Raw genomic sequence first — 15297 nt, forward strand, 5'->3', positions numbered from 1 at the left:
AGAAAAAATTTAAAAAGAATAGGAAAAAAAAAGGAAAAAAAGAGAAAAAAAAGTGAAGTGGCATTCATTTGAGCAGTTTAGCTCCCTTTGTATTCCTCTCTTCTGTCCTGTCTGCCAATTCTGGGATTCCTGTGAGGTACTTGGTGCTAACCACTATCAAGAACTTTTCCCCTTTGGCTTTCAGCAACCTGCTTGAAGAAGCTCCAAGTGATCCATTGATCCACTGTTTGTCTGTCTCATCAGAACTTGGCTGCAAGAAGGAGGGGCCGGTCTGCCCTCTAAAGTAAATTTCTTAGCATCATTGGGTTCAGGGCTGGGTCATCAAACTTCCCTTCATTCCCTGGGGTCTACCTCTGCCAACCTTTGCTTGCTAGCCAGCTGTCAATCTTAATCTCTCAAAAGTCTCTTTCTGAAAGGGCTTTAGACAGGGGAGGTGCTGTTTAGCTTTCAGGGAAAGTGGTAGGAGTGTTTCCCAGTCCCAGAGCTACTCCTTGGTGAGTGGCCCTAAATATTACTCTTCCCTCAGGTGGACAGAGATCCTTGTATGGAGACCAGTGGGATTATTTGGAAACCTGGAGGTTTTATCAGTTCTCCCATGGTGGGTAAGTCCCAGTCTGAATCCCAGGATAGTGGAGCAGATGGCCCCTCCCCTAATCCAGTCACTGATACTCCTGAGACTGTTCAAAACTGTAGACTTGGCCTCCACTTTTGTTTTTTCTGAAAAGGTCAAAATGCAGGGTGTGGCTTGCAAGTCTTCTGAGGGTGGGACAGGTTTTATCACCTAGGGCACTTTTTATTGTTGTTGTTTTCTTTTCCTATCTGGGGCTACTGGGAGCTGCCAACTCCTCTCAGGAAAAATGGTCATTTATTTTGGGGGGCCTACCACCAAATACTCCTGGCTGCTGCTTTTCTATGTCTCCCTGCAATGCTTCCTACCACAGCCTCTCCTTAGGAACCTCCAGTCTGTGTCTTCCTCCCTGCACACCAATGAGAGGAGTTAGCTTGATACACAGGCAGATAGGGCAGGGTTCTAATGGAAAGCAAAGGCAGGTCGAACAAAGGCAGGGGCAGACAAGGCAATTTGAGCCAGCCTAATCACAGGAACCAACCATGCAGAAATAACAGAATGTTTTTAGACTCAGAGTGGGAGGTATGTGAAACTAGGGAAGAGCTGCAAACATAAGGTGAACTAATGAATAGGAACAGGTAAAGTTCAGGTCCCTTGCTGGGCAAGAACAATTGAGGGAATCAATCAGGTGGAAACATGGGTAGATATAGAGTAGGCTTGTAGCAAATATAAATCTCTAGACTGATTAGCTTCAGTGGATACCCATTATTGAGCCCCCTCCCCATGTGGGGATTCTGAATCTGCTTGCAATAAATTTTCATGCTTTTGCTTAAATTTTCTGGTCCATGATTTCATTCTTCAACTTCATGAGAAACTATCCCAGGAAGAACTTCAGCTTGCCATTCCAGGTATCACCAAAGCTTCTGCTGAGTAGCTGCAAATGAAAACTCATGCTCTGGGTTTAAAAAAAAGTGAAACTTCAGCTTTCTCTTTGGCTCTGGTCTACTGACTCGATACTCTGCTGTGGTTAGCAACCCTGGTGCCTTTCACAGATGAATGTTACATGTGCTGCTGGTCTCAGGTCTGGTGTTCTGGGCTGAGGAGCCCAGCCTGGGTTCTATGCATCTATCTTCTGAGGGAACGGACCCTCCCATAGCCAGAAGCTCCCTCTTCACCCTCAGCCTGCTGGGCTGCCACTCCTGGAAGCTGGGTCAGCTCCTCTCATGACCTCACCCTTCCTACTAGTCTCCAGGTGTTTTCTGTCCTTCCTTGATAAGTATTTTCCTTAGGTGGACCTCAGTTGGTAATTCCAATTTAGTTGTATTTCCAGTCTGGCTCTGGGATGAGGTACACGACCGATTTTTTTCTCCTTCTTTGTAATTAAAATTTTTTAATATCATATTTTATTGATTTCAGAGATGAAGGGAAAGAGAGAGATAGAAACATCAATGATGAGAGAGAATCATTGATCAGCTGCCTTCTGCATGCCCCCTACAGGAGATCGAGCCTGCAACTTGGGCATGTGCCCTGGTCAGGAATGGAACCATGACCTCCTGGTTCATAGGTTGACTCTCAATCACTGAGCCACACCAGCTGAGCAGAAATTAAAACTTTTTAACTAAAAGCAGTTTATGGCAGGTAGTCATGTCCTAGGCTAGAATTTTCCCTGACAAAAGTAGATCTTGCTTAAGCTAAGCCTGTATATTGTCTCTTGCATCTACAATAATATACCTTTGTGATGTCAGGGTAACTTCCCTTTTTTCTGGACCCCTCAGGGCACAATGCACCAGAGACTACAAATCTTATTGTTATTTTTATCAGGTTAATTGTTGACCTGATAAACAATCCTGTATATGTAAAAGATATATCACTTTACTTTTTATTTAATCCCATAGGTTTCGACAGCCTCCCTAATCTATCACCAATGAATTTAATATAACCTACTTACATCTTCCCTTTTGATTGTAATGTATAAAATAAGGTTAAAAACTGCCATTCTCTGGAGCATTATCTCAATGCCTTTAGATTTTTCTTTCTGATAGTTTGGCTCAAGTAAACTCACAAAATTCTCTATAGGTTTGAATGTTTCTTATGTTGACAATTGTCTATGTAGAAAACCCCAAATTACCAACAAAAACTCCTGAAATGAATAAACAATTATAACAAGGTTGTATAATACCAGAGTAACATACAAAATTCAATAAATTTCCTATATAGCAGCAATAAATACTTAAAATTAAAAACACAATACATTATTCCCAAGTAATGAAATACTTATGTGTAAATCTAACCCCATTTATACCCAGCTTTTAAGACCTGTGAAATCAAAGGTCATCCTCTATCCCCTCACCCCCCAGCACCTGTCCCCTAACCTCTATGGGACCTCATGAGACTTGCAACCAGGGGAACAATAGGCAGCAGCAGCTTGTCCTGGGCTAGCCCCCTGAACCTTTCTCCAAGGCCCCTTTTCTCTGACTTTCCCATGGGCCAAAGCAGCCCATCCTAGGATTTCCTGTTGCTTTTTCTAGGCTCTTCCTTGTTTCACTCTCCTAAGTATATATTTGCTGCCATCAGTAAATTCTTGCTTGCTTTTCTACACTTTGTCTTTTTACCTTAAAAATCTTTCCTGCATTGGTGAGAAGAACCGAGGTCCCAGTCAGTAACCCCAATTGATGACAAATATAGTCATCTGATCTTGAGAAAGCAAAAGCAATTCAATGGAGAAAGGTTAGTCTTTGCAACAAGTGATTCTGGGGAGAAAAGGGCTCTAGACACAGCTCTTACATCTTTTACAAAAAAAAAAAAATTAATTCAAAATGGATCATAGACCCAATGTAAAATACAAAACTTCTGGAAGGCAGCATAGGATAAAATGTAGATAAACTGGGTTTTATGATGAGTCTTTAGAAACAACAACAAAATATAATCCTTGAAAGAAAAATTTGACAAATTGAACTTTAAAATTCTTTTTTATTGATTTCAGTGAGGAAGGGAGAGGGAGAGATAGAAACATCAATGACAAGAGAGAATCATTGATTGGCTGCCTCATGCACATGCCGCACTGGGGATTGAGCCCGCTACCCACATGTGCTCTGACCAGGAATCATACCATGATCTCCTGGTTAATAGGTTGATGCTCAACTACTGAGCCACGTTGGCCAGGCAAATTGGACTTCTTTGAATTAAAATTTTCTGCTCTGTGAAAGACATTGTTAAGAGAATGAAAAGATAAGCCACAAACTCGAGAAAAAAATATTTGTGAAACATATATCAAATAAAGCTTGTATCCAAGATATACAAGAACTCTTAAAACTTAACAATAAGAAAATAAAACAAAACCAAATTAAAAATGGACAAAAGATCCAAACAGATATTTTATTAAAGAAGATATGCAGATGAAAAATTACCATATAAAAAAGATGTTCAGCCCCAGCTGGGCGACTCAGTTGATTGGAGCATTGTCCCATACACCAAAAAGTTGAGGATTCAATTCCAGGTCAGGGCCCATACCCAGGTTGCAGGTTAGATTTCTGGCCGGGACACATATGGGAGGCAACCTACTGATATTTCTCTCTCATATTGATGTTTCTCTCTCTCACACATACACTCTCTATCTCCCTTCCTCACTCTCTAAAATCAATAAACATATCCTCATGTGAGGATTAAAAAATATATATTAATAAAAGTTTCAACATCATGTCATTAGGAAACTGAACTGCATATTAAAACAATGAGGTACCACTACATGACTATTAAAATGACTTAAAAACAAACAAACAAAAAACAACTCCTGACATTACCAAATACTGTAGAGAATGTGGAGCAACAGAAAGAAACTCGACTTTATTATTATGGTGGCAATGCAAAATGGTACTTTGGAAGGCTGTTTCTGACAAAGTTAAGCAGTTTTATTGTACTATTCAGTTACCATGTTCCTAGATATTTACCCAATTGAGTTGAAAACTTATGTCCACATAAAAACTGGCATACCTACATTTATAGCAGTTTTGTTCCTAATTGCCAAAACTGGCAGCAACCAAGATGTCCTTTGACACATGAATGGATAAACAAACTGTGATAATATGCAGTGATTAAAAAAAAAAAAGAAATGATCTATCAAATGATGAAACGAAATAAAGAAACCTTACAAGCAAATTTGGGTGAATGACACTAGGCTGAAAAGTCTAATTACTATATGACATTCTAAAAAAGAGACAAAACTACAGAAACAGTAAGAGTCTGATAGTTGCCAGGAATCCTGGGGAGTAGAGTTGGTGGGATAGGTGCATATGTGAAGCACAGAAGATGTTTAGGGGAGTAAAATTACTTGGCATGACACTGTAATGGTGGATATGTGTCATTATACATTTATTAAAGTCCATAGAAATGTACAACACAAAGAGTAAATCTTAATGTAAACTATGGACTTTGGTTGATAATGTATTTTTTAAAATATATTTTTATTGATTTCAGAGAGGAAGGGAGAGGGAGAGAGAGATAGAAACATCAATGATGAGAGAGAATCATTGATTGGCTGCCTCCTGAACACCCTTCACTGGGGATTGAGCCCACAACCCAGGCATGTGCCCTTGACCAGAATCGAACCTGGGACACTTCAGTCCACAGGCCGATGCTCTATCCACTGAGCCAAACTGGCTAGGGTGATAATAATGTATTGATCTGCCACATTAGTTGTTAATAGATGTAACACAATTATGCATGATCGTAATAATAGGGGAAACAATGTGTGGGGTATGAGAGCTCAGGACTGTCTGCTCATTTTTTGAAATAAATATAAAGTTGTTAAGAATAAAGTCTAATCAAGGGGCAGGGGAGGGAGGTTAGAGATCAACCAAAGGACTTGATGCATGCATATTAGCATAACCAATAGACACAGACACTGGGGCGGTGGGGGCTTGCCCTCAGGGGTGGGAGTGGCAGGGGGGTCAATGGGGAAAAAGGAGACATATGTAATACTTTAAACAATAAAAAAGAATAAAATCTATTAACTTAAAAATATAAATAAATGAAACTAAACAGAATCTGAACACTTCTTTCAGATAATTTTTTATCTCATAAAAATCATTTATTTTTTATTTTTAATGATCTTTTTACATTTATTAATTTAATTTTTAAGTTTTTAAAGCTTCAGTTTCTCCCTCACTTTTCCCTCATTGTCCCTTTCTAGCTGCCTCCACCCTCTACCCCAGGCCTTCACCACCTTATTGTCTGTGTCCATGGGTTATGAATATATGCATACAAGTTCTTTGGTTGATCTCTTCCCACTCACCCACCCTACCCTGCCTTCCCTTTGAGATTCTGCTGTCTGTTCTATACTTCAGTGTCTCTGGATCTATTTTGTTCATCAGTTTATTATGCTCATTAGATTCCACATATGAGTGAGATCATGTGATACTTGTCTTTCTCTGGCTTATTTCATTTAGTATAATACTCTCCAGGTACCCCCATGCTGTCTCAAAGTGTAAGAGATCCCTCTTTTTTACTGCTGCATAGTATTCCATGGTGTAAATGTACCATAGCTTTTTATCCACTCATCTACTAATGGACACTTGGGCTGCTTCCAGATCTTAGCTATTGTAAATTGTGCTGCTATGAACGTAGGAGTGCATATGTTCTTCATAAAAACCTTTTAAATAAACTTTAAGAACCTAATGTTGTTTAATTTTGCTATAGTTCCAAAGAAGAATAACCACTGTTGTCCAAGAAGGCTGTTAAAATATCTTTTTATTTTTCAACTGCCTATCAGCTTGAGGCTAAATTTTCTTTATATAGTTAACCAAAACAACATGTCATATCTGAATAAAAGCAGAAGCAGAAGCAGATAGGATAAACCAGCTGTCTTTCATTAATCCAAATATGATTTGCCAAAAATTGAGCAATTGAACTCTCACTAATTTTTAAAAATGATTTTAGAGAGAAAAGGAGATGAAAGAGAGAGAGAGAGAGAGAGAGAGAGAGAGAGAGAAACAACAATGGGAGAGAGAAACATCAATTGGTTGCCTCCTGCAAATGCTCAAACCCACAACCTGGGTATATGCCCTGATCAGGAATTGAACCTGTCACCTTTTGGTGTATGGGACAGCACTCCAACCAATTGAGCCATACCGGCCAGGACTCTTCTCACTAATTTTTGAAAAGATATTTTTATTAAAAAAATTTTTGGTTATGTCAATGTGTGCTTATTATTTTAATTTTAAAATAAATAAATTATATATATATCCTATCTAATAAAAGGGTTATATGCAAATTAACCATCACTCCATCACAAAGATGGCGGCACCCATAGCCACACGATGGCAGCGCCCAATCCTCTCAGCCCCACCAGAGTCCCCCAGTCCCGGGGGGGTGGGGGGGGAGCGACCCCTGAGAGTGGGCAGCATGAGAGGCGAGGCGGAATGCTTGCTTTGAGGCCTGGAGCAGAGCCAGTGGGGCCCTGCCCAAGCCGTGACGGAGGCTTGAGCAGGCAGAGAGCAGAGCTGGGGCGGCCCTGCCCAAGCTATGGCGGAGGCTTGAGCAGGGCCATAGTGGAGCCGGGGGGGGGGGGCCCTGCCCAAGCTTCAGTGGAGGCTTGAGTAGGCCTGGAGACGGGAAGGGGAGGCCGTTGCCAGCCGTGGCTTGCCAGCAGTCCTGCCTCTGCACGTGAACTGCAGAGGAAACACCTTTTCTGACTGCTCATTGGCTAAGCTCCCTGCATGCCACTGGCAGTGTTCTTGGTAACTTGGGTAATAAGAATCCAAGAAGGTGATGTAGGGTTTTTCCACCTCACTCCTGGAGGAAAAAATGAAGGTCCACTGCTAGAGGGCTAAGAAATGTCATATCCTGCCCTAGCCAGTTTGACTCAGTGGATAATGCCTCGGCCTGTGGACTGCAGAGTCCAGGTTCAATTCTGATCAAGGGCATGTACCTAGGTTGCAGGTTCCTCCCTTGCTGGGGCCCAGGTCAGGGCTCATGCAGGAGGCAACCAAAAGAAGTGTCCCTCTCACATTGATGTTACTCTCTGTATTTCCCTCTCTCTTCCACGCTCTCTAAAAATCAATAGAAAAATATCCTCAGGTAAGGATAAAAAAAAAGAAAGAAATGTCATATCCTATGAAAGACACATCTTGAAAATGCCTAAAGAAAGTTGTCATTTTTTCGTGGTGAAGGTACTAGAGTCTGTGTTGATGAAAACACCTTGGTGTCTGTGGCAGCCAGCAGTGGCAGCAGCAGCGGGGTGTTGGGGGTGGCGCCTTCCCCTGATCAGCCTGGTCACCTTCTGCAGAGGGAGGACAGACTGCAGCCTAGGCCGTCAGTAGAACATCCCCTGAGGGGTCCCAGACTGTGAGAGGGGGCAGGCTGGGCTGAGGGACCCACCCCCTCCAGTGCTGTGCACTGGGCCTCTAGTATATATATATTAAGTATATGGGAGCTACTTTGAGATAAGGTAAATATTTCACACCTCATCAAACTTTTATTCATTTAAAAAATATCATTGATTATTCTTTCCTGAATCAACTTTTATTGTACTAGTTATCAAAAGATGATATTCTAAATTCATCATTTTTCTACATTTATTGATTGTCATTTCACTGTGATGTAGAGCAAACATTTAAAATTTTTTTCACTGACTTATTCACATTAATTTATCTATTTATCTCAGTCTAGACTCACACATTTTAATTTTATTCAATGAGTTATAATTTATTATTATTATTATTAATTTTGTTTTTCAAATTGTCCTGAGTTTGGAAAGTAAGGGCCATTTTAGAATGATTCCTTTGCTCTTTTGACATGTCCAAAATAGGTTTTTATTCCTTCTTTTCTTTTTGGTATTATACAGAATTCCACTTTCACCATATACTTTTCTTGCTCTGGAATCATTTCACAAAGGTTACTGGCTTTGTTTAGTAAAGAATAGTTTTTAGAAACCAAGATTGTGATGCTATGTGTTCACTGCTACTGGACTTTCAGATCTTGTCAGCAGGCAGAACTATAAATATATATAAATATAATGTACATGCCCACTTAGGTATACAAATTTTTCTATACCCATATAACTGTATATATTAAAAACCATACATTAATAATTCCAATCCAACACTTCAGAATTTAGTCTTACGTTTACTATTTATATATTTGTATTTTCTCAAGCAATGAGAAATCAGGCTCCCATAATTCTCAATATATTCACTTAGTTTTCCTATGCTTTTCTTTTCAAAAAATATTTTTATGAGTTTTATTGATTTCAGAGAGAGAAGAAAGAGAGAGATAGAAACATCAATGAAGAGAGAAAATCATCAATTGGCTCCTGCACACCCCATATTGGGGATTGAGACCACAATCCGGGCATGTGCCCTGACCGGAAATTGAACTGTGACCTCCTAGTTCATGGGTCAACACTCAACCACTGAGTTATCCTGGCCAGGATCCTATGCCTTTCTATAACCAATTTTCTAATCTCATGAACCATCTCTCCTGCTTCAACCACTACATGCATGGAGGTTCCTTTAGGCCAAGGAAGGCCATATCCCAAGAAGCAGCTCCTCTGATGCTATGTTATTCTAGCATTATTAAAGTCTTGCTCTTCCACTGTGCTCTGTCTTATTAAAGGGAACAATAGAATTAGAATAAGTTATTTTCCTTTGGATCAGTTTAACACCCAGTAAATATTACATACTTATTCAGGATCAGCTACATAATTTGGGTCCCCAGTGTAAAACAAAAATGCAGGACCCCCATAGCGGCAGGGAAGTCACAACCCACAGCTGACCAGGTGACACCCAAGGGAAACTCTAAACTCAGTACCTGGATTAGGTGTGCAAGAGAGGCTTGCTCCTATCAAACATGCTATGACACTGCCAGCTCTAGGGTGGGGTGAACATCACCATGTGTCTCCTCTAGACACCACAGGGTACATGTAAGTGACTCTGACCTTCCCCATGACCCTTGCCTATGCCTCCAATGGAAGGAAGGTCAACAAGAGGAATGTAGTCTTCTCCCATGAGCATGGCCATTTGCTGCCCTGAATGGAAGATGGTAGAAGTCAGGAAGTGAAGTCAAGGAGGACTTAAAGACAGGGCTTCTTGAGTAGGTATCAAGGAGTGGGAGTGGGCTGTTCATAACTTCTCCCATGGAGTCAGGGAGGAGGCAGGAGCGGGGAACATGTGTGGATTCAGGCTCTAAGTCCTGGTGCATGCTCCACTGTGCCATTGGATTTCATTTTAAAACAAATTTAAACACCCTGGTTACTGGTTCCTGGACCCCCACAGTGGTTCACAGAGTGATGCCACCCCAGCCAGAGTCCTGCTACTTCAGCCGCAGAACCCCGGGCCCCCACCCCCTGGTTGTGGGCTCTGGGACCACCTGCAGTGATTCACAGAGTGACACCACCCTGGATAGAGTCACGCTAACCCAGTCATGGGCTCTGTGAACCCTGAAGGGAGCCGAAGAGAGCAGGCCACTGTGCTGTGAGCTCTGGGACCCCACAGTGAAGCACATGCCAGTGAGACCTCAGGCAACCCTTGCCATAGGAGCTGGGATCATGAGCACATGCACAACAGCTTGCACGATGAAGACAGGAGTGAGTCATATTGTCAGACAAACTGTGAGGAGACTCTGTCCACAAAGGGGAAAATAACATTCAAGAGCCAACTACAGCAGGAGAACCCAAATAACTCAAGTAGGTGGCTCTCCTAGAACACCAGCTCAGGAGATCTGAGAGACTGCACCACTAGGTCCCACAAATCACTTACTACATAAGACCACTCCCCCCAAAATATGGGTAGCATAGCAGTTGGATATAAGACATAGAAACAATCACAATAGGACAGCAAAAAATGGGGAGACAAAAAAACAATCCCCAGAGGAAAGAAAAGGAAAAATCGCCATCTGACTTATTTAGCTTAGCATAATATTCTCAAGCTCCATCTATGTTGTCACAAATGGCCATATTTCATCTTTTCTTATGGCTGAGTAGTATTCCTAAATACCACATATTTTTTATTCAATCATCCATCGAAGGACACTTAGGCTGTTTCCAAGTTAGCCACCATGAATAGGTACATGTATCTTTATTAATAAATGTTTACAAATTATTCAATTAGATACGCAAAAGATGGTTTGCTGGGTCATATGGTAACTCTATACTTAATTTTTGAAGAACCGCCATACTGTTTTTCCAAAGTGGCTGCATCAATTTACATTCCCATCAGTAGTGAATGAGGGCTCCTTTTTCTCTACAACTTCTCCAACACTGTGTCTTAATAATAGTCATTCAAAAAGGTGTGAGGTGGTATCTTATTGTGGTTAGGATTTGCATTTTCTCTGATAGTGAAGTCAAGCACATTTTCACATGTTTATTGAGCATTTGTATATTTTTTGGAAAGAAGTATCTGTTCAGGTCCTCTGCCCATTTTTTAATTGAATTGTTTGTTTTGTTGTTGAGTTGTATGAGTTCTTTATATATTTTGAATATTAAGCCCTTGTCAGAGCTGTTGTTTGCAAATATCTTCTCCTATTTGGTTTCTTGCCTTGTTTTGTTGGTGATTTCTTTTGCTATATAGAAACTTCTTAGTTTAATATAGTACCATTCATTTATTTCTGCCTTTACTTCCCTTATAAAATTCATTAAATCTTTACTGAGACCAAGGTCCATATGTTTGGTATCTATACTTTCTTCTATGTAATTTGTTGTTTCAAGTCTTATATTTAGGTTTCTGATCCATTTTTAGTTAATTTTTTTATATGGGGACAAACAGCAACCTAGTTTCTTTTTCTTTTCTTTTTTTTTTTTTTTTGGTATGTGGCTTTCCAATTTTTCCAGCATCATTTATTGAAGAAGATTTCTATTCTCCATTGTATATTTTTGGCTCCCTTTGCCCATATACATGCAAGTTTATGTCTGGCTCTCGATTCTATACTATTGGTCTGTGTGACTGTTTTTCCGCCAATACCATGCTCTTTTGAACATTGTTGCTTTGTAGTATAATTTGAAGTCAGGGAGTGTTCTATTCACTTCTTGGTTTAGAGGATCTAGATATTTTCATTGGTTTGGTAAGTTCTCATCACTTCTTGGTTTGAATAGGCTCTCTGTTCCCTTCTTCTTCTTTTCTTCTGCTGTGCCTATTATTTTTATATTGCTCTTTCTGATGGAGTCAGCTCTCATAGAATTCTTTTATTTTATTTCTTTTATGCTGAAGTCTCTCTCTTCTTCCCTTCGCATCATTTTTAGAGTTCTATTATCAGTATCGCTAATTCTTTTCTCCATCTTGTTAGCTCTACTTCCTTTCCTTAGTAGTTCACTCTTTATCTCTTTCATTGAGTTCTTCGTCTCCAGAATTTTTTTCTTTTTAAAAGTTTTTTTTTTCAAATAAAGTATTCATTTTGTTTATTGATTTTGTTTCTGAGTTTATTAAACTGCTTATCTGAGATTTTTTCATCTTACTGAGTTTTTTCAGAACAGGAATCTTAAATTATCTGTCACTATAATCACATATTTCTGAAGATCTTTAATTTCTTTTTCAGCTGCCTTATTACCTTGGTTATGTTACCATAGACAGTTGGTCAGAGCATAAGGGAGTCTCCCCCATTGACCAAGATAGTGACAGGGGGAGGTTCTTTAACTGAGTGCACCTAAAGCTGGAAATATGAATGGTTAGAGGCAGAGTTTGCCAAAAGCCAGAAAGATGAATGGACAGGGCTCCAACAGGCCAAAAGTTAGGAAGATGAATGGATAGGGCCCCAAGTATTTCAAAAGTCAGCAAGATAATTGGATAGAGAAAATAAAAGCCCTCCCCTTCCTATCCCTATAAGAACAGTCGGTTTGAGCAGGAAGAGAGATGATCTTTGAGATGAGATTGGTTTTTGAGACAGGAGTCAGGTTGTTTGGCTTCTAAATAAAACTCTTTCCTTCTGTACCAGCACCTGCCACAGGAGTTTGGCTTTCTTTGTGGCAGGCAAACCTCTTTTTTTGTTGTTCAGTTATGTTATTCAGGATATTTGATGGATTCCTTCTTTGTCCAGGCTTCCATGTATGAGTGGCACTTATCTAGTAAATTGATTTTTTTAAAGTGTTTCCTTTTTTTTTTATTAGGTGGTGGGAAATGATAATGTTTTTTAGCTCTCTTGCACTTCTCTGGATTTTCAGAACTCTGCAGAGTGGTAGAAAATTGCCTGTGTTCCTTGGGAATGTGAGTTTCTCCTCTATGTGCTGGTCACCTGAGTTTCAGTGGACCAACCCCATGGGAAAATGTGGTGGACAATAGCATTTCTAATCTGTGAAATCCCAGTGCCGTCTTTTGAAATCAGATAATCAGATGATGCCTGCAGTATAGCTTTAAATTGTGGGTGTGGGGTGAACTGGGGGAATTTGGCCACTTCTTTTGATGCTTTGATCTTCTAAAAATGATGATTAACAGATCTGAGTCTCCCCTCTGAGTCTCCACAAGACCCTGCGATTAGTTGCAGAGTGAGCCTATTGTTCTGGGGGGAAAAAAGTGTTTCTGTAGTACCAGTTCTTATGTTCTTGCAAATAGTGTGCTCCACACCCCAACATGGAGGGTGAAGGGAGGTGAGCTCTGTGAGGGAGAACATGCCAGGTTCTTTTGCTTTGTCTCTCTGTCTGGAATACCAATTGCCAGACAATTATGGCTGCACTTTTGTGCTTTGTCTGTGCCCAGATCACTGGGCTCAGGGGTAGCTAGTACTGCCCACCCATAAGGAATGTTCACTGAATATCTTTGCTCCTCCAGGCTGACAGGAGTACCACCATATCTGATTTCTTTCCTCTCCAGGCTGAGTCCCACAGTGAACTCTGTGCTTTGAGCTGTGAGCTTTGAGCCACAGGGCTATGTCTGTGACCCATCTTAGGTCTTCTCCCTTCCCACCTTCCCAGTTCTTTCCCACTTGCCCACCTTCCAATGTTTCAATGTATATATCTCCCATACATGTTTGTGCATTGAACAGGGAAACCTCTGTTGAATTATACCTATTCAAATTGTTGAAACTTCAAAGGGAGAGATCAAGGGGATCTCTCATGCTGCCATTCTTCTGCTATCGTTAATATTTTCTTATTTAAGGCTTTGTTACTACTGGACTTGCTCTAACTTCTCTAAAAGAAGTTCTCAGTTCTTAAAACAGTGAGAAAAGTATTTAGTGTCACAAACTTAATATTTCATGTTTATAAAATGCTAACTAATCATACATTTGCTGTGAATTAGTTTTCTATTATTTTTTTCAAAAGGCTGTGTTCACTAGCTCACATATATTAGACTAAGGTTGGGGTTATTTTTACAGAGACTGAGAGATTCTCTGTTTTCTCAGAATAATAGGTGGAAATATAAATACATGTACATGTACATTGAATAATGCATTTGTTTAAAAGAGATTAATAGGTTACCTTTGAAGGTTGTTGCTGTTGTTATATATCATTGTTGAAAAGAGTCCAAGGATATGTTAGTTCCATTTTGAGGGTATATTAAGATAATATGAACACAGGAAAATAACTACCTTCTAATGATTTTGCAGGTGAAAAATAGCTTCATTGGATTTTCTAAAAGTTAGGCAAAATAAATTATTAATTACTTAAATCTGAAAAGATAAAACATACATATGGCACCCTTATATCTTCTCTCTGACATTGTAACTCATTAGATTGCTTTTTAACTAATACATAACAGTTACAAAGAAGAACCACACTTTACCTTTACAACTACATCTAAAATCATTTCCATTTTCTCTTTGGCCTTTAGGGAGTGACTAAGAGCAGTAAATATTTATTTTCTTGTTATCTTAGAATGCGTTTCTGTTTAACTTTAATCTTCGATGTGGAAATCACTGCTTTTGTATCATTGGAAACTCTAGCTAGAAATATAATTTGACAAAATGCTGGACTGAAATTAACCAGAAAATAGCAGTTGAAGTCACTTTTATTAAGTCTAAGTTTGGTGAGAATGAAAATATGCAATGATAGATTTTGTGTATCTCAAATACTTCATTCATTTTAAGTCCAAGATGGAGTATGCTTTTCTGCTTTATATATGTTGAACTTTTAAGTTTAATTCAGTTCTTTAAAAACAACTTTAATTAATGTTTTCTTTGCCTAAAAGAGTATAAAGCAATCTCACTATCATTTTGTCCCAACAAAACTATTAGATATAAGGTGCTACTTATGACAGAAAATTGCATATATTTATATATTATAGTTCATTATGCTGTAAATAAAATTAACCTCCTATGGTATTTGTGACAGTCAAATGATTAAATACCTCCAAAAATGTCAGGAATAAAGTGAAAATGCAATACATTTTAATTCATTTTTTACCTTCTTTTTGCATTCTTTAAATTCAAAAACCATAGGAAAGTAAAAAGCAAATTAGATTAAAAATAACTTCTGAAAAAGGGCAACATTATGAAAATGTTAGAACTACAAGAGGAATCCAAAACAATTTCTATTTGCTTATTTATTTGACAAGTACTTGTTTAATACCTACTATGTGTCCAACATCAATCTAAGCACTTCACAAATATGAATTCATTTAACAACTTTAAAGTTGTTAATCTACTTAACAACTTTATGAGATGGGTACAATTATTACTTCCCATTTTATGATGAGGAAAGTGAAGCACAGAGAGGTTAAATAACATGCCCAAGTTTACACAGCTGAAAAGTGCCATATTAGAAAAAAAAAAAAAAGCCTAGGCATTCTGTTTCCAGTGTTCATGCTTTTTTG

This window comes from Myotis lucifugus, unplaced genomic scaffold (assembly GCF_000147115.1).
Source record: "Myotis lucifugus unplaced genomic scaffold, Myoluc2.0 scaffold_19, whole genome shotgun sequence".
NCBI lineage: Eukaryota > Metazoa > Chordata > Mammalia > Chiroptera > Vespertilionidae > Myotis > Myotis lucifugus.